The sequence below is a fragment of the Plecotus auritus genome, assembly GCF_963455305.1.
Source record: "Plecotus auritus genome assembly, chromosome: 4".
Lineage (NCBI taxonomy): Eukaryota > Metazoa > Chordata > Mammalia > Chiroptera > Vespertilionidae > Plecotus > Plecotus auritus.
Window position 1 is genome coordinate 93,921,807 of NC_137775.1, and position 25,453 is coordinate 93,947,259.

Genomic DNA, 25,453 nt, shown 5'->3' on the forward strand with positions numbered 1-25,453 from the left:
TATACATTTACGCAGATGATATAACTCCATGTGCTTCAGTTTACTCATCTGGAAAATGGGGCTGGTGTCTACATTCGCCAGATTGATGTGAGGATTAAAGAGATAGCATCTGTGAATATGCCCACGCCACCCTGGGTATGTGGTCGATGGATGCTGGCTGATCTGGAAGCACTAGGCTCGGCCTGAATCAGGCAGGGCCTGCAGTGGTTAATCCCTGGCGCTCGTCCCCCAAGCAAGGCCAGGCTGGGCTGCAGGGCCCTGGCAGCTGTCCAGTGGAGGACAAATGTCAAAGGTGGCTGCCTGCAGAGCTGCCCTGGTCTCATACGGGGCCTTGCCCTGGGCAGCTGGCGTCTCCCCCACCCTCTCCTGCTGAGACGCTGCCTGGGCCTGGAGCATTTGGGAGTGAGGGCAGGAGCTGAGCGGTGGGAACCTCCACCCGCCTGGGTCCCACGCCACATCCTGGCCTTGGGGGAGGTGAGTCCACAGCCTGGACTTGCTTCCCAGCCATTCCCAGGCGGCCTGCTGTCCTGCTGGCCCAGCTGGGCTGACTGAGCCGCAGGGCTGCAGGGGCAGGTCTGTCCCTTAGCATGGGGTTGTCCCCACCCACAAGGAGGGAGACACAGGCCTGGGCACAGGGGTCTGGGTTCTGAGCCCAGCTCTGCCCGCCCTGAAGCCCACCCACCCTCCCGGCCTGGGCGAGGGAGTGCTCTCAAAGCCAATGAGCCTCCTGCGACCATGTCTCACAGAGGACCCATTGGAGAACTGACTCCAACCAGGGCCACCTCCCATTTTTAATTTCTCATAATGCTTCCGCTTTCCAGCAGCTTCCCCAGGAGCCCGTCCCTCTCCCACGACTGACCCAGAGAGAGAGGAAAACAGATGCACTGTGAATGGTAGAGGAAAATGAATGAAACCCAGCCTTTACCCCATGATTCATTCATTCTGCAGTCACATATGGACTCCCACCCTGTGCCAGGCACATCACTGTCGGGATGTGACCGTGAGTTACACACAGACCTGAGCATCAGAGCCCTCTCAGGTGGGGAAAAGGGGTACAACAGGTGAGCTGGTCAGAAAGGGACAGGGGGCTGGGCAGAGCTGCACAGAGCATGAGGGGAGTGGGGATGTAGGGTCTCTAACCCCACATGGGAAGGAAGGAGAGCCAGGAATGAGGGGAGGGTGACACCTGCCTTGGGGAGAACACAGGAGATAGCGAGCACGGGGCCAGGTCAGACCGCTCTGGGGCACACTGGCCTCGCCGGGCACCTCTCAGAGCTCAGGGACTCTCCACAGGAGGCGAGCGCTCTGAGGGCAGGAGCGTGGGCATCTGCAGCCACGGCTGGAACAGTAGCAGGCACACACGTGGAGGCGCTCGGCAGAGGTGCCTGAATGCACTGTGAGTAAATGACCTCCCTAAAGCGAGGTCACTACTGGCCCCAGGGACCTTTGCTGTCATCTTATCCCAGGAAAACGTTATTGCCCAATTTCCTCTTGGTTAGTACAAAAAGCTTCCCATGCTATAACTCTCTAGCTGGGGCCAAACAGGTGTCTCGGCCTCCGACATGGGTGTCCTTTGCAGGGATAAACAGTGGGGCTCCCTCTGTCTCCGGAAGTGCTGCCAGCCTCCCCCACAGCCACACTCATTCCATAAGCCCTGGCACAGCCCTGGCACAGCTGCGAGGATCCCACCATGGACAAGGCTGGAAGGAGTGGGTGTGGGCGCCAGTGCTGGTGCCTTGGTCTGTAAGAACTGGATGCTCTCCTCACAGCCAGTCCTCGGCACACCGTGGCCCATCCGCACGACTCCCCAGCCCCACTGGGGACACATACAAGGAGGGGGTGCCCTTTGAGTGCTCTGTGCAGACACCACTGTAGAGCTGGCCCCTGGGTAAGTGACCCGGCCACCAGCACGCTTGCTTCCTTCTCAGTGGAAGTTTCAGGAGCACAGATTCCCTGGTGTTCATGGCATGCATTCATGTATGCATTCACTGGGCATATATACACTGAGTGGCCAGATTATTATGATCTCTGAATGCATAATCATCTGGCCACTCAGTGTACTTATGTGTAAGGGAAAGCTTGCAAATCTTGATATGTCAAGGGACCAGGAGATAGTGGCCCCCAGCCTCTGGCTAGTAGGTCCTCTGCTTCTTTCTAACTACCCACAGTGCAGTTCTTATACATGGAAAAACCTTATTTTCAAATCCCAACTCTGTGGTCAGTCTACACTGAGTGGCCTGATTATTATGTGTTCAGAGATCATAATAATCTGGCCACTCAGTGTGTGTGTGTGTGTGTGTGTGTGTGTGTGTGTGTGTGTATATATGTGTGTGTATATATATATATATATATATATATATATATATATATATATATATATATGGCTAATATGCAAAGTGTCCCTGCAGGAGTTTGACCGAGAGACCAGGAATTCTATCACTTGCTATGAGGTGCACTGACCACCAGGGGGTGGCGTGGAATGAAGGGAGGCCCCAGCCGACAGGCGGAAGAAAGGCCCCAGCCAGCAGCCGGAAGGCCCTGATTGGCCCTGATCGCCAGCCAGGCCTAGGGACCCTATCTGTGCAGGAATTTCATGCACCAGGCCTCTAGTATTTAATTAGGACCTACTGTGTGCGAGACCCTGTCTCTGGAACCAGGAATGCACAAGGGAGCCCTCTGATTCCTTGTGTATGGAAGTTCCCAGGCCAGTGAGAGCAGGCAGAGCCCTGGCTTTGCATGCTGTACTAAGTGTGCAGCAGGGGCAAGTGTGGGGGGTAGGGAGGAGGGCGAGCCTTGCCTTCCCAACATTGGAGAGTGGGAAGAGGGGCTGGAGAAACTGTACAGCAGTGGGGATGTCTGAGCTGAGCTCAAGCAGAGGGAAGATACTCTGACTGAGGCGGGCACGCAGCGGGGGAGCTTGGCTTGGTCATTGCTGGAGGTCCGACCTCAGAAGCAACCCAGGTCTCGGTCAGCAAGGGGACCACCATCCTTGGGTTCTGAAACTGGGTTTGGGGTTTCCCAAATTCCCCTTTGGTCCATTAAGAGAATCCACTCTCAGACCAAGGAGGTTTAAAGGGAAGCACACTTCACACAGACAGATGAGGTCCCACCCCCACATCCACAGGCACAGGGAGCCTTCATGGACCCCCACTGGAGGGCCAAGGTGTGAGGGCCTCTGTTCTCTGGAGCAAGCAAGCCCCATCCCACAGCCCAGAGGCAAAACCTGACTGCGAAACACTCTCCTGCCCGCTCCTGGGTGGCTGCGCCCCCTCTTGGGGTGTCACCCCTGCCTGTGTGTGAACGAACTCAGTCCTTTCTCTGCCTGCCCTGCAGGAGGCTGAGAGCAGACGTGACTGTCCTTATCAAGACCATTCGTAGGGGGCAAACAGGCCTGAGAAGCAAGGCCCCGGCCCCAGAGCCAAGCACACTCCCCGCAGGCCATGCCTCCAACCCGTCCTGGAACCCTCAGTACAGCGAACAGGCAGGCAGGCAAACCCTGCTCTGGTGCTTGGTATCCCCTGAAGCAGTTTCTACTGAAGGCAGTGTATATAGTGAGAACAGCTACTACAAAAATGTAACATAAAAATAAAGCCCTCCAAAAATCTTAGCCAAAATTTATTTGTGAACTAGAGGCCCTGTGCACAGGGGGGTCCAGCCAGCCCGCCCCGATTGGGGCCGATCGGGGCTGGGCCAGCCGGGGGGAGGGGACACAGGTGGTTGGCGCCCAGCCTGTCCCTGATAGGGCCTGGCTGGGGGCCGGGCTGGCCCGAGCGGGGGGTGGGGGGGTGTGTGTGGAAGGGAGCCTATGGGCGGGAGGGGGTGCGGGCGATCGGGGCCCGCAGTGCACGGTCAAAGCAACCGGTCATTCTGGTCACTTGGCTTTTATATATATAGATATTTCCCTAAGTACTGAACCCTGCCAGGGCCCAAGACACAGCGCCTCTCTCTCAGATGATGTTCCCTAATATTCCAGAAGCTAATCACAGGTCTTTACTGCATACTTTCTCTTTGAAGCCTGGAGAATATGTAGAAACCCCGTTTAAAGAGAAAAGTGCTCCCAACGGTCCATTCATAAGGCTGAGCTGCCTAGTGGAAGGCCTAGAACCCGACTGCATATGTGATCGTCATCACTTGCCTACTCTCAGCGTGCCTTTTCATAGCCCACACCTGACTTTATGTGTATTTTCCTTAATGTTTGTGTGCAAATGGTCCCAAGACAAAGTGAGAAGAATGAGCAGCAGAAGCAGAAAGCAAGGGATTTGGGAATTTTAGGAGGATCAGGTAGCATTTGGATGTGTTTTCTAGGAAAGAAGAGCTATTGGTCACACCAGCTTCACAACTTGGGGGTTCTGTTGGAAATGAGAGAGAAAGAGAGAGAGAGAGAGAGAGAGAGAGAGAGAGAGAGAGAGGAGCTCTCCTGCAGTAGAGCTAGCACCTAGCACCCAGGGATGCTCACCTTCCAAGATCTGCTTTCCCAGAATGGGGAATGGCCCCGCTGCTTGCAGAATGCGGCTCTGTCCCGTGAGTGATGGTGAGGAGGCAGCGATATATAGAAGGCAGGAAGCTCTGAGAGTCCCAGGGGGATAAGGGGAGGGCTCTCAAAAGTCAAAAAATATCTGCTACCAACTGTTTGGACTTGTTACACCAGTTCTGGAGCGCTGGCCCAGGAACCACTTCCTCCCTGGGCCTCTCTCTCCTCCCCCCGCTGAGCAGATGCTAACCACAGCTTTGCTATTTCTCCCGTATCCTTTAAGGCAGCTTGATACAGAGCCAGCAGGCAGAAGGTGGACAAGGCAGATGTCTGATGGGGAAGGAAACTAGGTTCACTGAGCCGGGCCTGGTATATCTATGCCTTATCCAATATTTACCCTATGCCTTTGGGACGCACATAAAATGTGAGCCTCGTCCCCACTTCCTACTGGAAACAGGAGGTTCTCAAAGGCTAAATCGTCAGCCCTGGACCAGTTACAGTGGCAGCGCAGGACTGGGTCTCTCTCCTACCGCATTCTGCCCAAGAGGCGCCAGGGTCACCGCATGCTGTGTTCAGGCTGTGAATTGCAAGAGGATCCCACCACCAAGGGGATGCATGAAGCCACCCAGCCCACAGGGCACACACACCTGGAAGGAAATGCACCTGCTGGACACGCAGCACTGTCACTGTGCACCTGCCACTCCCGAGGCCCAATTCCCTTCCCACCTATCCGCGGACACCCTGTCAGGCCTGGTGCTGGCAGAATCCCAGCATCTCCTCCTGAGCTTCATAGAGAGCAGGTGGGCAGGGACACAGTGGCTGAGCTGCTTCTACAGCATATGGTAACTATTATTCCCTATAAATCCTCACCCAGGCCGGGCATGGTGAGCAGCATCCCTGCCCAGGCTCTCCCTTGGCAAGCAGCTCCTCAAGCTCCACCTGAAGCCTTCCCCAGGCCACCTGTCCCCACTGTCCTCATGGCCAGGAGTTAGAATAACCTTCCTCCGAGAAGCTGACGGGCCACTCCAGTGTCCTGGGTCCTCCCCTCCCGTTCTCACCCAGCTGGCCTTGCTCCACATCTCACCTGTTCAGAAAGTGCCCAGGAAGGGAAGGAGGAGCAGACTCATGCTTGGCCCCACCTGGAGCTGGCCCCTGCGACCCGCATGTTCTCTAGTGAGCAGACACCCTGTCCTCTCTGGCCCACAGTCCCCTCTTTCAACTCATCCTGCACAGAAGCCGGGAGGCCACTCCCACATGCTGACACAAACCTCCATCCTGAATCTGCAGGCCTGTCTCTGTCTCTGTCAGGGATGTGGGGCTTGTTTGCTCAATTAACTGGAAATGCTAACACAGGAGCCCAGGAGCCACAGGGGTCTGGCCCTCCGCAGCTGCGAGGAAGAATTCCTGCTTTGAAATCAGGATCTCTCAGCTCCCCTCTAGCCCTTCACGGGATGTCAAAACAAACAGGGCACCAGATCCGGGCAGGCTCAGGTTACGGGCCAGCAATGGATTTAGCTACAGGACGCGTCAAGGCCGGGCACCTGACGGGACCTTGATTTCCCAAAATGGCACAGCCAGACCCGGACAGCCCCTGATGCAGTGGGGACAGTCATGGTGATTGTGCCAATGCCATTTTCTGAGTGCCCACTGCCTGGCAGGCTGGCGCTGGGCAGGGGGGAGGCGACAGGGGTAGCCAAGTCCTGTGGATTCCTGCCCTGGAGGAGATGGAGTTAGAAACAATTACTAGACTGCAGCATATGAAAGGTCACTGGGGGGCAAGTACTAAGTGCCAGGCTCCTGGAGGAGGGGAGGGACCCACAGCTAGCGAGGGCTGAGGGCTGGAGGGTTCACACAGGACACAGGGGAAACATCTAACCTGAACAAGGAGCCCAAGGCGCATGAGCAGACAGGATGCATGAGGAGGGAGGGCATTCCAGAAGAAGGGGGCAGCACAGGCAAAGGCCAGGAGGCGTGGAAGGGAAGAGAGGTTTAAAGAAGGGCAGGCGGTGCATGTGGCGGGAGAGCAGGGCTTGCAGAGGCGCGAGAAGGACCTGGTACAGAAGATGCCTCTGGAGATGGAGGAGGGGTGGGGCCTGTCATGTTAAGGAGTCCAGCAGGCCATGGGGACCTAGGTTTTCCCAACAGAGGCTGCCAAATCTGGCCCCAGCCAGCTTGTGTAGCTATAGTTTCATTGGTGCCCAGCCATGCCAACTCATTTACATATTCTCCAGGGGCCCTGGTGCTTGAGTTGTGACTGTAACACAGACTGTGTGTCCCCAAAGCCGAAATACTAACTCAGGGCCTTTCCAGAAAACATCTGCCGACTCCTAACATAGAAGATGGACAAGACAACAAGAAAGCCCATTGCATGGGAGAATATATGTGCCAATGTTATATCCGATAAGGGTTTAATCTCTAACATTTACAGGGAACTCATACAACTTAACAAAAGGAAGATAAACAACCCAATCAAAAAATGGGCAAAGGACCTAAATAGACCCCTTATGAAAGAGGACATTGAGAAGGCCAAGAGACATATGAAAACATGCCCAAAGTCACTAATCATCTGAGAGGTGCAAATCAAAATGACAATGAGGTACCATCTCACACATGTCAGAATGGCTATCATCAACAAACGACAAGTGCTGGCGAGGATGTGGAGAAAAAGGAACCCTTGTGCACTGCTGGTGGAAATGCAGACTGGCGCAGCCACTGTGGAAGACAGTATGGAGTTTCCTCAAAAAGTTAAAAATGGAACTCCCATTACCCAGCGATCCCACTTCTAGGACTATATCCCAAGAAACCCGAAACACCAATCAGAAAGGATATATGCACCCCTATGTTCATAGCAGCACAATTTACAATACCTAAGATTTAGAAACAGCCTAAGTGCCATCAGCAGATGAATGGATTAAAAAACTGTGGCACATCTACACAATGGAATACTAAGCTGCTATAAAAAAGAAGGAACTCTTACCATTTGCAACAGCATGGATAGACCTGGAGAGCATTATGCTAAGCGAGATAAGCCAGTTGGAGAAATATAAATATCACATGATCTCACTCATTTGTGGAATATAACGAACAACATAAACTGATGAACTAAAATAGATCCAGAGAAGCATCAAACAGACCATCCAACCTCAAGGGGAAGTCAGGGCGGGGAGAGGGGTGAGAGATCAACCAAAGGACTTGTATGCATGCATATGGGCATAACCCATGGACACAGTCAGTGAGGACATGTGCTGGGGGTGGGGGAGTGGGGGTGGGAATGAGCGGGAAGAGATCAACGGGGGGAAAAGGATTCATATGTAATACTTTAAAGAATAAATAATTTTTTAAATAAAGAAGATGGACAAGAGTGGAAAGGGGTCTGGGGAAAGAAAGACCAGGACGCCTGCAGCCGGTGACCAGAAAGTGAAGATCCACCAGAGCATGACACAAAGCAGGTGTACACAGGGTGCCCCACGGCAGGACCCGGACCTCTGCAGCAGGAGAGGAACAGGAGCTGGAAGAGGAAGAAGAGGAGATCTGGGTCCTGGGTCTCCTGTCTCCAGTCACCTGCACTGGGGGGACATGTGACCTACACACGGTGCTGTCACCTAGGTCCCTCCAAGGGCCCGGCACCAGGCAGAGGCCAGAGGGAGAGGTCAGAGTCCTGGAATGACCCGAGCGAGAACAGCCCTCTTTGAGAGGATGTCAGAGGGTGCTTTTGGGAGGCCCTCCCACCCCTTCCCAGCCTCAGCACAAGTTGTCCCAGCTGTAAAGGCCCAGAAAGGAGCAGCCATCTGCTAGGGGCCAAGATGCTGGGTCGGAAGTGGGGCTCCTGGCTCCTAACTTGGGGGCTTGCACGTTCCTCTCTGAGCCTCCGGTCTGGGTCCATCCTGGAGAATCAGAGGCTGGAAGGTCCGAGCCTGCCAGCTGCTTCACCCCAGCTGAGTCCAGGTCGCTGCCTGAGGAGAGGGGCGGGCTGGCCCAGCTTTCCTGGAGGGGCCCATCCTGTACCCCTCTCTCTCTGCAGCAGAATCAGTGTGGGCCTTCCAAGCAGACAATGTGGAACCCAGTTTAAGAAACAAAGCATTAAAAGCGCAACACTATCATTTTAGGAAACCACTTGGTGCCAACTTGCACCGGAACATAAACTGAGGGACTAAAATTCATGTCAGTAGTAGGTTATGATGGCCATTCAGATGCATTCAATGTTTAGATTATTATTAAAATGAAAACAAAAGGAAACAATTCTTAAGTAAAAGAACATTCTTAAGCAGAATTCTTAACACTGTCCCCCAGGCGTCTCTGGGCCCATTTGAAAGACCGCATGGGGCTGAGGAGTTAGGTGGCCCGGTTGGGCATTCCTTAGTCCTATGCCCAGCCATGCCATTGGAGCCCACCAGAAGGGCTGGCACAGGGTAGGCCATTAGCTTCACTTCGTCAAATGAATAAATGGTTGACTGAATGAAGAAGTTTGAGTCTGGTTCTGCAATTTACCAGCTCTGTGTCCTCAGGCAAGACCCTTAACCTCTCTGAGCCTCAGTTTCTTCATCTCTAAAATTTTCAACATTATTCACGACTCAAAGAATTACTGTGAGAATTACATGAGATAGTACCCATTAAGGCCTTGGCACAGTGACTGGCACAATCAAGGTGCAGAATAAATGGTAGCTTTTATTGTTACTTTCCAAAGATGACTTTAATCCCATATCAAAAACATCTTTCCAGATCTTTCACCCTCACGATTCCATCATACAGACCCCAGCACAAGGAGCACAGGAAAGAGTCTTTGGAGCAGAACTCAGCAGAGAGCTTCATGGCCCCGGTGGATGCAGGGGCCGAGGCTGCTCCCGTCTGCCTCCTGCCTCCGCAGTGGGAGGCTACCCCTCATGCACAGACCCCAGCCCTCCAAACTGCACCTGGGCTTCCCAGGCCAGGGAGCTCACCTGGGCCCATGCTACAGAATATGGGGCAGGGGACCCTTTGCTCTGCAGACAGTGAGGGTGCCAGCTCAGCCATGTTCTGCCTCTGCACCGACCTCTCCTCGATTCCTTCTCATGCTGAGCTAGGGGTCACGTGGGTCTTCCCCAAGGCGTCGTTCCCAGGACCAGGAACAACAGGCTCCCCATTCTTCCCGGCCCTTGGCAGACCTGCCTCCTCCCACTGTGGCACTGCCCACTGCTGCTCCCAGGCAGCTGCCCCAGTTCAAGGGGCCAGCACAGACCTCTCTGGGGCCTGGGGAACAAGCCAGGCCTGTCCCCTCGCCCCAGGAGGAAGAGGATCTGGCTCAAGTCCCCTTGCTGAGACAGCATCACAGGGTCACTCGCTTCACCCTCAGGCTGTACATGTCACTGGTCGTCAGGCGTCTGTGCACACAGCCCTCACTGACCACACGGTGTTTCCTCCAAAGAGTGTCTGCTACCTGCCTCTCCCTGATCTTCACCCTTTGGGCCAGAGGTCAACCGTCAGCTCCCTGACTCAAGGGTGACACCCCCAAATCTCACTACCCACTGGGAATCCCAGCCCCACCTCCACCTCCTCCTTTCCACACTTGCCCATCAGATTCCAAATGAAATTTTGCCATTTGCGACAGCATGGATGGACCTAGCAGGGGTGGGCAAACTTTTTGACTCGAGGGCCACAATGGGTTCTTAAACTGGACCGGAGGGCCAGAACAAAAGCATGGATGGAGTGTTTGTGTGAACTAATATAAATTCAAAGTAAAGGAGCGGAGGTTGAGAGCAAGAGAACCCTCCGCTCTTTCGGCTCCGCGGGCCGGATAGAATAGCCGAACGGGCCAGATCCGCCCCACGGGCCATAGTTTGCCCACGGCTGACCTAGAGGCTATTATGCTAAGTGAAGTAAGTCTGATGGAGAAATACTTACATGTAAGATTTAAACAAAACACACATACAAATAAAACAAAAAAGAAACAGACTCATAGAACAAACTGATGGTTGCCAGAGAGTAGGGGGATTGGAAGATGGCTAAAAAAGGTGAAGGGGGATAAGAGTTACAAACTGCCAGTTATAAAAATAATTAAGTCATGGGGATGTAATGTACAGCATAGGGGAAATAATCCACGATACCGTAATAACCGTGGACGGTGACAGATGGTTACCAGGCTTATTGTGTGATCACATCATGAGGTATGTAAATGTTGAATCATTATGTTGTGCACCTGAAACTCATATGACATTATATGTCTACTACACCTCAATAAAAAAATTCCATCGGACAGGAATCACCGGACTCACCCCAGAACCTGCAATCCACAACCCAAGGAGGAGGGTGCGATGTTGGGTTTCTTTCCCTTACCACGTTCATGCAGCTATTTCCTAACTTTCTGTTTAGGGATCCTGAGCTCAGGCCTTAAGAACGATCCTCCTCTGTCCCCGAGGGTGGGAGCCGGGGCCTCAGGGGGGAGGCTGTGGACAGGGAGTCCTTCCCGGGGCATGGATTCCTGGGGGATGTGCATTTGATTCTCAGGAGTCCCCTCCTCAGAGGCTCCAGTACACAGTTCCAGCCCAGGAGGGCTCCATCTGCAGCCCAGAGAGGCACCCTGCAGGGGAGGCAGGGCCCCCAGTGGAGGTGCAAAGTATGGGGCTGTGTTTCTTAAAGGGACAGCCTGCCCAGAGCCCATGGAGCAACTACTAGACAGGAAGGAGGGAGCAAGGATGAGCCAGCCTTCTCCAGGGAAAAGCTCTGAACAAGCCCCAGGGCTGGGACTCAGGCAGAGGGCAGTACAATAACCAATAACAAACCTACTGTGTGCTTTGCACAAGGGAACTTATTTGTTCCCCACATTTTAGGATATAGACCCTGTTATTGCTATTGTTCCCATTTTATAGATAAAGAAACTGAGGCCTGGAGAGAGTAAGTTGCCAAGATCTCACAGGTAATGAATAGCAACATTAGGATTTGAATATAGGTGGTTCTCCTGGGGCTCAACCAATAAGGGAAACTCACTATATCAATCTATGATTGCAGACGGAGCACCGACCAGGGTCAGGTTCATGACCTGGAAAAGGTGTCACGCCAGACACTGTCTGCCCTCAGAATGCTTGCTGCAAGAAATCACCCAAATGCTAACACCAAACATGTCTTTTGCTCTTTTCCATTTTAATTGTTTTCTGTATTTCCCACGCTTTCTAAAATAAGTAGTTGTTCCTTTTACAAAAAGAAGAAGAAAGGATTCTACCTCCTACCTCCCATTTGAATATGACTAGACTAGAGCAGGAAGGTGAATGAATTCTACCTGAAAGTTTAAAGAGGAAGGAGAATAGCAAAATCCCCAGACAGCCAGCTCTACTGTGATTAAATCTGTGAGTGAAATGTTGTCTATTGTGAATCAATAGGCAGGTTTTCAATAAAAGTGAAGCAATAGCTTTCCTCTCAGCTAAACTGACATGAAAAAGTTTCTAAAACCTAGTAATTACAAAAAACTCAGTGAAGGCCCAGTCCTCATGTGTTATTCAGACTCTTCATAATCTGATCACCACCCCCCTTTGTAGCTTCCCTTCCCTTTGTGCCATCCACCCTCCCCCTCCCCCGCTGGCAGCCAGGCCAGACCTGCCAGGTTTCCCCAAGCCTACCCAGCAGCTGACATCCTTCAAGGCCCGGCTTGTCACTGCTCCCATGGACCTTGCCACCCCCACAAGCAAAACTGAGGCTCCCCTCTCTGAGCTCCTGCAAAGTCTGTCCACCCAGAACAGACCATTAGAGCTGGCAGCATCTGTGTGCTAACCAACGCAGTGTCCTTGTTCACTTTCCATCCCTAGCACCTACCACCAAACATCTGTGGAGTAGGCAGCACATAATAATTATTATTGTTTTAATAATAAAACGTGTCATTTTCCACGTGCTTCCTCCTACAATATCTCATTTGAGCTTCAAGACGACAGGCTGGGTGGGTATTAGAGTATCAAATGTGCATATGGAGGAAGCTCAAGGTCCTTGAAACTCTGCCTTTGGACAGGAGGTTTGCCCAGGTGGCCAGGAAGGGCAGGCTTAGTTCCCTGACCTCAACGTCAGCTGGCCAGACTGTTTCCATCTCCTCCCGGCCCTCTGCCTGCCTCCCAGAGCTCCATCCCAACACATCCTTCCCCTCAGCCCCCCACCGTCCAGGCAGGGGGACACCAGAGGGCACTGGGCACAGAAATGGCGCTTCCCAGCCGGTGTGTAGCATGCATTCTCTCCGGGCTAGTGAGCGCAGTGTGGCCAGGGCACAAATGAGGCCACAGCTGCAGTGAGAGCCCAGAATGATCCTGTCAGCTTCATGGAGGAAACCTCTGTCATGCCCCACAGCGTACCAACCGGACAGCCTGGCCACAAACCCTGGCATTGGGGGCCACCGGGACAGGGTGTGGACCCAAAGTGCACAGAATGTTTGAGCCAGAAGGAAACTTCGAGATGCCATTGCTCAACCCCCTCCTGACAGCCAGGAAAATCGGGCCCTGCCTAGGAGGGACTTGTCAGAAGCACAGAGTGAGATGGTGCAAAGGGAGGGCTGACTCCTGACCCTTTCTGATCCAAGCAGAGGAAGGTGTTCAGCAACAGTGTGAAATCTAGTCTCCCTGGAGACCTGGCCATTTCACAACCCACTCCCTCCACAGCCCTCCTCTGAGCAAAGGGGGTGTGTGGGTCTAAGTCTAAAGCTCTTCCCGCATTGACCTAGCAGCATGCACTGGCATGGGCATACCACAGACTGGTGCGTCCATCCTCAGCCACCATCATTGACAGTTGTGATAGTTACTGGTGTTTGGTCAAATATCGTTGGTTCCCAACCCCCCACTCTAGGCACATAGTGGATTCCTGGCCATCGTGTTTGTGTGGGGCCACATGACCAATTCTGGCCCATGAGGTAAGAGGAGAAGCTGAGTGTTGTGATTCTTAATTTAAGTGTCAACTTGGCTAGGCCATGGCACTAGATGTGTAGATGTCACTGCGGTGGAGCGTTGTTTACATGAGATCAACATTGAAATCAGGGGACTTTGGGTGAAGCAGATTATCCTCCATAATGTGGGTGGGCCTCGTCTAATCACTTGAAGGCTTTAAAGAGAAGACTGAAGTTCCCCAAGGAAGAAGGAATTCTGCCTACAGATTGCATTTGGACCCAAGCTACAAAGTCAACTCTTCCCAGGGTCTGTAGCCTGCTGGGCTGCCCTCTAGATTTTCAACCAGCTCCCACAATCAAGTGAGTCAGTTCCTGAAAATACATCTAGATAGATGAAAGAGAGAGAGAGACAGAAAGAGAGAGAGAGAGAGAGAGAGAGAGAGAGAGAGAGGGGGGGAGGCTGGAAGGAGAGAAGCTGACTTCTTATTGGTTGTATATCTCTGGAGAACCCTGACTAATACAAGTGTAATTAGAGGTCTAGACTGTAGAGCATTAATTGGCAGGACCAGGCCATCTTTCCCTTTGCTACACTAGTCGTCAACATTTAAGGAGATGCCTGTTCTGCCAGCCTGGCTTCTGAGTGACTATCATGAGCAGAGACTCTCTATTGACCGACTACCAATAGGAACACCAGTTGTTTGAAGTCCCTGGAACTTGGGGGATGTGTGTTACTGCAGCATCATTTAACTTATACAGACTGAAGCACTGGCTGTTCGTCTTAGGTTTGAGATGCTAGAGTGTGAAGAGAGAACTCCAAAAATGTAAGGGAACTTGAAAGGGTTTTGATCTTGGCTGACCACTGAGTCCCAGACCTGCAGCTCTTCCCCCAGCTGCCCAGCTGCCCCCATGGCTATTTCAGGATCCTGGGATGTCTTAATCCACGGAATCCAAACATAGCTGTGTGAATGCATCAAAGGTACAATCTCGGTGGTGAAAGAAACTTCCCTAGAAAATGCTCAGAGTTCTGCTGAGGAATCTGACCCCGGGCCTGGAATGGGAAACTCTCCAAAGAACAAAAGTTTCCACTACGGCTACAAGAATGTTACATGTGATAAAGACTTTTTTTTCCTCAGTAAGAAAAATGAGACCCTAAGTATTTATAAGCCAAAACCCAAAGGCCATTCTCTGATCCCCGTGAAGTTTCCTGCTGCCTGGGGAGAAGGGGACTGGAAAGAGAGCAGGGTGTCCTTGTCTTGAAAGCAGATGGGTTAAGTGTGGGGTCTTTGAGGAAATGCAATTACAAAGTATTGGTGATTCTCCTTAGGAATCAGCGGTGACCCAGAGGCTGCTGGGACTCTGTGTATTTCTTCTCAATGGATAAATCCAGTCCCCTGACCTTAAGTATAGCACAGAGATAAACTCTGGGAGACTAAGCTTAAACCAGTGGCTCTCGACTTTGGTGGTTCCTGGGTCCTTTGGCAACATTTTTGGCTGTCACAACTAGGGAACGTTATTGGCATCTAATGGGTAGTGACCTGGGATGCTGGGACAGCAACCTCCTCCCCGACAAAGAATTACCCAGGCTAGTACGAAGGTTGAGAAACCCTCATCAAGAATACATCCCTAGTTGGAAGGGTGTGAACATTAGAACAAAGAGAAGAAAGAACATTTATGGAATATGCTCCGACGGGAAAAAAGATACAGGCATGCATATCCATATAAATGCTCACATACACATTCAGATCAACCAACACTGACTCTTCCACTAACGCATGCTGAGAGGGAGCAGAGGTTTCATGGGCAAGAAATACTAGTAACTGCACTGCTACTCTCTCCTCTCTGATGAGGGAGGAAGCCAGCAGGAGCATCTGAGGAGAAGGTCCATTATTTAGAGCAGGGGTGGGGAAGGGCCAGCCCTCCGGCCCTATTAGGCCAGAGAAATCATTTGGTCTGGCCCTGCCAAGGCATTAGGGGTGAATTAATTAAAAATTTGACCAAATATAGCAGGGCTAATTTTTAAGTTGATAATTTTGTATGCCTGTGAATGATGTTAAAATTGTCCAAATGGCCCTTGGCAGAAAAAAAAAAAGGTTCCTCTACCCCGATTTAGAGGTTGTCTTTGGATTTGCAAAGTGAGTCAAGGAGCAAAATTTAGGGTGGGGCTGGAGAATAAACATAGCGGGACTACTGGGCATCTAAAGAGGGGAATTCCTTGAGTTGCTGGTAAGCACCCAGAAGCTCAGGAAGAAGGCCAGACAACCTGATGTCTGGCCAAGCAATCCATCTTTTTAGGACAAGGTTGTCCAATGTTCAACTGCAAACTGTTTGCATTATTGTGATGTAAACACTGTTGGTCTCCTCAAACCTCACTAAAGTTTACCATATTCACAAAGCCCTAGTGTAAATGCTGTGTGTGTGTGTGTGTGTGTGTGTGTGTGTGTGTGTGTGTGTCAAAAGGGTATGGGCATTAAATTCTACAACTGAGTCAACACAGTGCCCAAAAAAAAAGTCCACTTGCATGAAACCAGTAATAATAGTTAACATTTACTGCAGGCCTATTATGTGCCAGGCACTAATGGAGTACTTGCCATGCAATCTTACCAAATGCTCACAACTGCCCTCTGGTGTGGGGGGTTGGGGTGGGAGCACCATTGTTATCCCCCAGTAGGGCTAAGAGGTCTGAGGGGGATTTAAGCCACTCACTCAGGGATCACTATGAGTCAGGTACAGGCAGAATTCAAATCCAATTCAAATTCAAATCCTAGCTCCAGAGTCCACATCTTAACGTCTGGGCCACCCTGCTTGTGACCAGTGGTGATTCATAATCTTAACTAATTAGATGGAAACAGGAACTTGGAGCTGGAGATGATGAGAAATGATAAGCCCTCACCTCTGACTTGGGAATCCCTCGCCCAGCGGTTCTCAGACTTCAGTGTGACCAGGATCACCTGGCGGGCTTGATAAAATACAACAGCTGGGCTGCATTCCCAGCCTTTGATTTAGTGGGCCTGGGTCGGGGCCCAAGGATTTGCCTTTCTAACAAGTTCCAGGTGATCCTGACTCTGCTGGCCCAGAGCCAGTCTTTGGGAACCTCTGCTCCTATGGAAGGATATGGACTTCCTGTGCTTGGGGTGGGGTGGGGTGGGGGTGGGGGTGCTGGACTCAGCTAATGCATTCTGAATTTCAAAGGCAGGGCTCCTCAGGTGACATTTGGTCACAATAGCAACTACTGAGTAACTGGGAATTGGAGGAGGCTAATATGGAAGACAGTGGAGGAGAGAAGGGACCAGTGTCCAGTGGAATTCAACCTGGAAGACTTCCTGAAGGAAGAGCCAGTGGTGAGAAGCACTGACCCTGGGATTACTGATTGGATGCATACTCCAGAATGGGAAGCTGTGCAGGATGGTGGTTAGAAGAAGGTAAATGAGTTCAAATTGCAGCTCTCCTGCTGTGTTGTATGGACCTGACTCAAGGTCCTTAGCAGTTCTAAGCCCTAGTTTCTGAATCCATAAAATGGAGCAACTAACAACCAAAAACTCAGCGTTGTAAAAGGCAACACCTTAATGGCATTAGGGCTATATCTGTGGCCAGGGACGCTGAGCCTCGGTCAAAGGCAGGGACTTTGCTGCTGCTCACAGCCCACATGGGAGCTGGGAAACTGAACTTGAGATCTTCGTCACCCTCCATCATTGAAAAGATCCCCCATGGCCCTAACCCAGTGGTCGGCAAACCGCGGTTTGCCGCTCTGTTGACTAATGAGTTTGCCGACCACTGCCCTAACCGGTTTGGCTCAGTGGATAGAGTGTCGGCCTGAGGACTCAAGGGTCCCAGGTTTGATTCCGGTCAAGAGCATGTACCTTGTTGCAGGCACATCCACAGTAGGGGGTGTGCAGGAGGCAGCTGATCGATGTTTCTCTCTCATCGATGTTTCTAACTCTCTCTCCTTCTCCCTTCCTCTCTGTAAAAAATCAATAAAATATATTTTTAAAAATTAAAAAAAAAGAAAGGATCTCCCATCCCATTGGGTGCCCTTCAGTGTTTTAGGGCCCTTCCCCCAGTTCTGAGCTTTCTCTCTATCAGACCAGGCTCAGTGACCACTTTCCACACCCAGCTCAGAACTTTTCTCCTTTACACAATTGGTAACACGAAGGGAGGCAGAGGAGGAAGCAGGATACATACCTGTCCCACCTGTGCGCGAGCAGTATGTACTCACACTGCTTTAAAATGTGTGCAGGCAGAGAGGATTGAAAGGTGACCTGTCAAATGTCAGCTGAACTGGGAAGGCAAGTTCCCCAAGTGTGCATGGTGGCCAGGTGGGAAGGTGGGGAGCAGAGGTATAGGGACAGAAAGAGCCCCATCCCTTTGGGTCCCCAGTGATGGGCTCATAGGCTAATTTTATGTTTTGTCTTTCTGCTTCTATATATTTTCTATCATAAGTCTGCACTTCTTTTATAATCAAGGAGGAAAAGGTTTTTTCAACTCCATATCCTTCCAAGGTGTTTCTTGATCATGAACCACTCCACGCCTCTGGCTCCTGTCTGCCTCTAGCCCACGAGTTTGCCTGTGTTACCATGGTGGCTGGCTTCTCAGAGTAGCTGTCCTATGTGTTGACCTGTGACCCTCTGGGAGGTGGAGCTGCCCCAAAGTGGGAGAGACATTTCCTCCAACAGAAGAGCAGGTGGGCTCCTTGCCTGCCATTCTCTATTCTGGGACCCACCCTCACCCCCCAAAACTCACTAGAGGGTTGGTTCATGCCAAGAAGGCAAAGAAAGTGATCTGCAGGTGAGCAAAACTACACACACACCCCACGCAGGCACCCCATCTGCCTCTTCTTCCCTTTTGTATCCGGAGGAAAATGTCATGTTAGTGCCCTAGGATGAACTGGAAAGGCAAATTCCCAGTGTGCTTTGTGAGGGGTGAGTAGCCAGAAAGGGGGTGTCAGGAGCGGCCAATCCACTTCCATCTGGCTCTGCAATCCACACTTACTTTCCTGGACGGGTCTGGGCTCCCATTTCCCAGCGTGAGGAATCACACTTTACCCAAGAATGCTTGACTTTTCAGTAAAGGATTCTTGTCTCTTTGGGATTCCTGGAAACAGGACAAACACTAATGAGCTGGCTCTGCCCTGGGCCTGGAAACCCTCTAGAACTCACAGGAGGTAGGGAGGAGGGAGGCGGGGGACGGGGTGTGGGTGTGTTCTTAGCAGAAAGCAGGGTGCAGGGCTGAAGCGCAGGATCCTAGGGGTCAAGCTACAGATGTACCAGAAGCTACCCATGTCCCCCAAATCAGAAGTCCCCTCCCACTCTGTGGCTGGACACAGGCAGGGCGGGCAGGTGGGGATACTGAACAATGCTTGTGGGGCTGAGTTACAACACGGAAGTCAGGTGGTTGGTTGTTGAGTTCATCACGAAGGGAGATGGTTGCCATATATCAAGGTGTGGCACAGAGGGCAGGGGTCTTAGAGTCAGGCACACGTTACCTGCAATGGCCTCTGGGCCTTTAACTAGCTATGTGACTTCAGGTCAGGTGCCTAAACTCTCAGAACCTCAGTTTTCTCATCTGTGAAATGGGGTAACACCCACTTTGCAGGTCTATGGTGAGAATGAGATGTATTGGAGTGCACAAGTGCTTAGCTCAGTGCCTGGCACATAGTAGGTCTTGGTAGGTATAGTTGGCGAGTTTGAAGACTAGGAATTAATAAAGCCATACATGTGGTAGGCCAGCCGCAGAAGGTCTGACAGCCCTGGGGGTTGCCAATGAGAAGACACAGCTCCCCAGAATAATGGCAGCGAAGCTGAAGCTCCCTCCTTTGCAGGCTCCTCGGGGCCTCTGAATGCTCTGGCAGGTTTGGGCCAGGCCACCCTACCCCCTGCCCCAGCCGCAGACCCTCTGCAGCCTCAGCTGCTTAAATCCAAAGTGAATGTGTGGGTTCCAGACACCAGAATGAAATGATGGAGCCTCTATGCGGGTTCTGGGTCTCTCAGTCGCCTCAGGGTAAAGTGGTCAGGAAGCACGCCTGCCTCAGTAAGGATCAGATGAACCGCCACAGCCCCACTGTCCAGAGAAGTCCATGACTCTTCAGCCGTTCCGGAGAAGCAGGACCTGAGCTACTGCCTACACACACACACACACACACACACACACACACACACACACACACACACACACACACACACACCCACCCCACCCCACCCCCGTCCTGCCAAGAGCTCTAGTAACTGGGCAAACACACCAGGCCCCAGGTGTTCTCAGTCTAACTGAGAAGGCAAAACACAGACAGAAAAGACTTAAGAATACAGAAAAACAAGGGGCAAGAATTGTTTTCTTTCAAAGGAACTCATAGGCTGAGGGGCGGTGAGCTAAGGAATCCACACGCCACGGGTTAATCCACCGCCTTCCAGAGCGTGGTGATGGCGAGGCTGCCACTGAGGGTCACCCACAAGCTCTCCTCAGAAGTCCCCTCGGAGACCCTGTGGCCCGCCTGAAGGAGAACAGGCCCTTTGCCTGAAACAGTGAATTTACATAACCTCCCAGTCCCAGCGATGCTCCGCGGCTCTGGTTACAACAACAAGGGCCGAGGAACTGGAGAGCCAGCGATGGCCAAGGCAGGGGGGAAACCAAACACAATCCACATGAGGTTTTCATTTTCTCAGCCATGTGAGAATGGCCCTGCAGATCCAGCTATAAATACCCGCTGCCATTGCCACAGGATGGAAAAGCCTGCTCTCTCTGTCTCTCTCTCTCACACACACACACCCATACAAACACACACGACAAGTCCCTTCAAATGGTTCATGGGCTCAAGAATGCAGATCAATGTTTCTAAGAATATCTACCTTAGAAGACACAGCGCTCGACTCCCTGGCTGAGTGTCTGTGCAGGAGCCTCCTCAGAGATGACAGGGCCTGGGAGAAGTGTCCCATAGCCATCACCAAGGTGGAATGCAGGGCTGTCCCCGCAATACCAAGGCCCAGTCAAAACCCACCAGCAACCACAAACAGGATGGAGGGGAGGGGCTTGGACCACAGCAGGACAGCTTAACACAGCCCAGGCCGCTGCGGGCACTGTGGGGCCACCCTGCCCACTCTGGACTGCATCTGCTGGATGCGCTGTATAAGGAAAATACAGGCCCCTCGCTGACAGGGCCACGCTGGTAGGGTTTCTGTACCAGACATCTGAGCACAAATTCTAACGGATATGCGCCTCAAAACACCAGTTCTGTGGGGTGTCCCAAGGAAAAACCCTCTATAGATAAAGAGAAAGAATACTAGTTTAAACACTGTGAACCCAGATTTTTCTGCAGAGCTCCTCTGAGCGCTAGCCAAGGTCGCCTCTCTGACATCAATCACAGGATGGGGGATGTGCTCAGGTGAGCCATGGGGAGGTAATGAAGGTGGAGCCAGGAGGAGAACTCTGGGTTCGGATCCTGTCTCAAGTCCTCAAACTGCCACCTGAGAGCACCAAGCTCAATCACCTTAAGGTAGATACATCCATTCTCTGGACAACAAAGTATTTAGGCAGGGGTGAGGAACGTCCGGCCCATGGGCCACGTAAGGCCCGAGAAATCATTTGGTCTGGGCCTGCCAAGGCATTAGGGGTGAGCCAATTAAGTGTTGACCAAATATAGCAGGCTAATTTTTAAGTTGATAATTTTATTTGACCCTCAAATGATGTTATAAATATCCCAATAGGTTGGCAGAAAAAAGGTTCCCCACCTCTGATTTAGAGTAAGTTAAAGGGCCAATCCCCAAGCCTCATTCAAAACATTTTTTTTTTTCAAAGCACAGAGCAAAGTACCTGACCCAAAGCCTTAAGTGTCAAGTCCTTTCCCTCCCACACCCCTCCTTGGCTCACTCAGCTAAGACTCCCGGAGTCCACAAATAGCCCAAACTGCCCAAAGCTATTACAATTTGAATCCAAGGGCCTCCCCATTATGTCTGGATTATCCAGTTGCATGACAAATGCATACAGAAATATACAAGGTGCTGACTATTCTCCACTGGCCCCTCTCCCTCCACACCCTGCCCTGCTCGCCACACCCCTGCCCAGGGGAATGACCTCTCTGAAATGCATCCCTCAGGGTGCTGGGCTTCTGCTGCCCAGTGGGATTTGACCAGCGGGAAGCAGGCAGGTGACTGGAGTGTGGAGGGAGAGGCCTCAGGGTGTTTGTTCCCATTCCCTTTGCTAAGCCCTGATGGTAGTGATGGGCAGTGGCCATTCCTCTAGGACCACAGCTCCTGCCAGGAGGCCCCTCCTCCTCAGCTCCAACTGGCCCAGGGCCCTGATGACACTTCCTTCCCCCTCAACCCCTCCAGGGGCAGGAGTGTTAACAGCTTCTTGCTGTTGCTGGTCCCAGGGTGTCTCACATCTCCTCTAGTCCCTTATCTCTGCAAATAGTCCTCTCATTACATTCTTATCAGTTAAACCCTTCTGGGAGTGCCAAGTGTCTCCTGCCTAGAGCCTGACTGTTATAGACTACAAGGTATGTTATCAGAGCAACCATGTGCCCAGGATTCGTGCCGCAAAGTCCCAATTTGGTGAGATTTTCTTCCTTTTACTTAAGGTGAATTATAGGACATAAATAAGCAGGAGGCAGAGAGGAAAGACCCCGGCTTTAGTCCCAGGGCAAGCACTCTAATGGCCAGATAAGGGGCTCATGGTGCCGAACTGAGACTGAGGGTGGTGGGCTCGGTCAAGGACAGAGGCTGCACATCAGAGGACAGGGCACTGGAGGCCCGCCCAATGTGTGCCCCTTGCCTTGGACTGGGACCAGATTCCCAGGGAGAGGGGCTGGAATCGAGGAAGGCACATACAGGAGCGGAACCGCCTGCATGGTAACAGGCGCCCAGAGAAGAAGTCAGCAAGGCTTCATTGTCCCGTGAAAGAAAGTGAGGCAGTTCCCAGTGGAGGGACCTCCCCACTTCGGGGCCGCATGTCTACAGGAGGAGCAGAGAGGGGCCGTTCCAGGGAAAGTCAGAGGCATGGAGACCTCCGGGGAGCCGGGCAGTGAGGATGCAGAGGGAGAGTCTCTCAGCCCGGGGCACTGAGAAATACTCGGGACTGTTGGTCCCATGTCCTTATCAAAAGGATGTCAGGACAGAGGATAGCTGTGGTCACTTGTAAGAAATTCCAGTCATTCCCAAGGAGGGGACGGGATGAGAGGAAGCTCCAGCAATTTGCAATATAGAGAATGTGCTAGAGAGCTGTTGTTTGGCTGCTATTGCTATGACCCTATTTTGCATCTCCATCGATATATCAAAATAGGATCCCGACAAATCATAAAAAAGAGGGCAAGATTTTTAGTTCAAAAACAGTGATTACCATGAGCACGCAGGGCCCCATGGCCCACCTGAAAGTGGTCACAGCACCTGGAATGTCCCAGATGGACCTGGAGCAAAGGGGCAGCAGCTTCTATTCACCCTCCAACATGTCCATGTGCCAACGGGCAGAGGAGATGAATTGGGAATCTGTGCCCATTTTATTGTTTATTTAATTTTCTGTATTGATTGACTGATCTTTAGAGAGAGAAGAAGGTAAAGGGAGGGAGAGAGAGAAGGAGGGAGAGAGAGAGAGGGAGAAACATCGGTCGGCTGCCTCCTTCATGCCCCCTACCTGGGATTCAGCCTGCAACCTGGGCATGTGCCCTTGACCAGAAATCGAACCGGCAACCTTTCAGTGCATGGGACAACCTCAAACAACTGACCCACACTGGCCAGGGTTGTGCCCATTTAAAAAAAAATTAACTTTTTACAAACCAAAAATACTTTAAAAATATAGATACTAAATAAACATTTGTATACCACTGAGTATAAGGAATAAACTATCACGGATGTAAATGGAGTCCCTGTGTACCCCACCCTGCCTTCCCTAGTGGGAGCCACCTCTCTGAATCTAGTAGTTGTTCCAAATGTGTTTTTATACTTCTGTTCCATATGTAAATATTTGCAAATAATAAGGCATTCCTTCATATTATTTCAAACTTAATGACAATGGTATCCTTCTGCACCTTGCTTTTCTACTAAATATTGTTTCTGAGATCATACCTTCCTAGTACCTCTTCATGTTTTGCCCAGGGTATTGTATAGTATTCCAATGTATGTAAATATTAAATTATTTAACCAGTCTTTTGATTGAGGAGAGACATTTGAGTTGCTTTCTAGCTCTCAAATCCCTCATTACAGAATATTCACGCTATAATGAATATTCCTGAACGTATCTCTTCTTCACATGTTTTCGAGTTTTTCTCTAGGAATGAAATTGCTGGGCTGAAGGGTAAGTGCATCTCCGGTTTCACTAGACAGCAACAAATTGCTCTCCAAAGTGTCAAAGCAATTTCATTCCCACCATTAGTGAGTGGGAATTACATTTGGCTCTACATCCAGAGTGATGAGTATAATTTTGGGGCCAATCTGATCAAGTGGGTGTTAAACGATGTCTCCGTGTGATTTCAATTTATGGTATTTCCCTGTTTCCAAGTACGTTTGACCGTCTTTTCATGTGTTTATTATTCTATGGCATCATTTTACTGTTAGAATTACTCTTGCATGCTTTGAAAAACCAAAAGAATTTTTCTTTTAATTTATAAAAGTTGGAACAAGTTGTGCATTTCATCACCTCTTCACTGGAAAAAAGGAGAGGGTGATGGAGGCAGAGGAAGGACTTCCTTTTGCAGACTGGCTTTGAGGTAGGAGCCGTAAAATGACCATCACATTCGAAGTGAGCCACGGACAGAATTTCCCACAATCCCTGGGCCATGTGGCAGGCCCATTTCTCTAGACTTTGTCAACATTGTTTGGGAAAAATTCCCAATGTTTTCTTGGTGCCCTTCACCTGTGAACACAGAACTATGTGGATGTCACAGAGGGACGGAAGGACCCAGAGGGACCACCTGTCCATCTCCCTGCAGGAAGCACCATGCATCTGCCATCCCATGGTATCTACTGAGTACATACTATGTTCCAGACACTCATCTAATAACCACAGAAACCCTGAAGGAGAGTCTGTAATTTTCCGACATTTCCCGAGCTTTCTTAAATGGACTCCACATTCCTCAACTTTGAGCATCTCTATGGAATAGTGTTCCTCACTTCTAAATCTGTCTTAATAGCTCCAGTCACTGGCACAAGGGATGGATGAACAGGCTCAGAAATGCGTGAGAGCAAAGACCACATCTTATTCAACTGCAAAGTTCCAGGGAGCATTTGACGTATGCCTCTTTAGGGAAGGAATTCCTCCCATACTAAATCTTCTTTTTTAAGCTTGAAGGCAGAGTCATCATAAAAATAAACAAACCCTTTTGCTCAGGGTATAAAAGACGCCTGAGATATAGCTGGGGACACTTCTTTTCCATGAAACCTTCCCCGACTTCCCCATCTCAAAACCATCTTTCCTCTAACCATGAACTGCATCACACCACACACTTTTTCCAATGGAAAGCACATTGTTTGGCAAATAATAATAATAGTTAAGATTTACTGAGTACCTACTACATTCCAGACACTGTTCTAAGTACTTTACAAGTATTAATGTTTCTAAGTACTTTACAAGTATTAATGTTGTCCTTATTTGAGGGGAGGTACTGATACTGTCGCTGTTTAACAGATCAGAAAACTGGGCATCAGAGGAGAAATACTTGCACGAGGCTCCGATTCTAGTAAGTGGTGGAATCTAAATGTGCATCCCAGCAGTTGGAGCCCAGCATCTGCACCAGGAGGCCACTACGTGCTCCAAAGCTACTGCTGGGCACGCACAAGCCCTTACATGCTCCTGGCTGGTGTTCTGGTGAAAATGCAGCTGTGGGCTTAATGAGAAATTAATTATCCTTTGCATCCATATCTTTGACACACTTACATCAAATCGCTAAGGCCTAGAAGAATTTGCTGATTCCTTCTTTATTTATTAATTAAAAACTCCCCGTCATGTGTGCTTGTCACGTGCGCACTGAAGAGACTGGAGACCCCAGAGGGGGTGAATTTTGCTCCCCAGGATTCATTCCCCAGGACCCGCTGGAGCCCCTCACACAGCGCCTTACACCAGTGCTCCTCAGACAGCTGTTGAACCACCACAACCATTACTGACTAAGAATCACACAGCACTTCGTAGTGTAACGTGCGCTTTTTCTACGCCCTGGGTCACAGGCTCACTTAACTCCTTTC

At 50.9% G+C, this 25,453-nt stretch overlaps 1 protein-coding gene across 3 annotated transcripts in view; it reads right to left on the bottom strand.

The window, feature by feature from the left end:
- Positions 1–25,453, bottom strand: part of DAAM2 (dishevelled associated activator of morphogenesis 2) — a 105,182-nt gene that overhangs the window by 65,661 nt on the left and 14,068 nt on the right. Inside the window, exon 1 of one of the 3 annotated variants that reach the window (XM_080663268.1) lies at positions 18,285–18,330. The exons of the other annotated variants lie outside the window; for them this stretch is intronic. The gene's annotated coding sequence lies outside the window, so the exon portion shown is untranslated. Of the gene's footprint in view, positions 1–18,284; positions 18,331–25,453 lie in introns of those variants that run through there. 3 annotated transcript variants of the gene reach the window in all.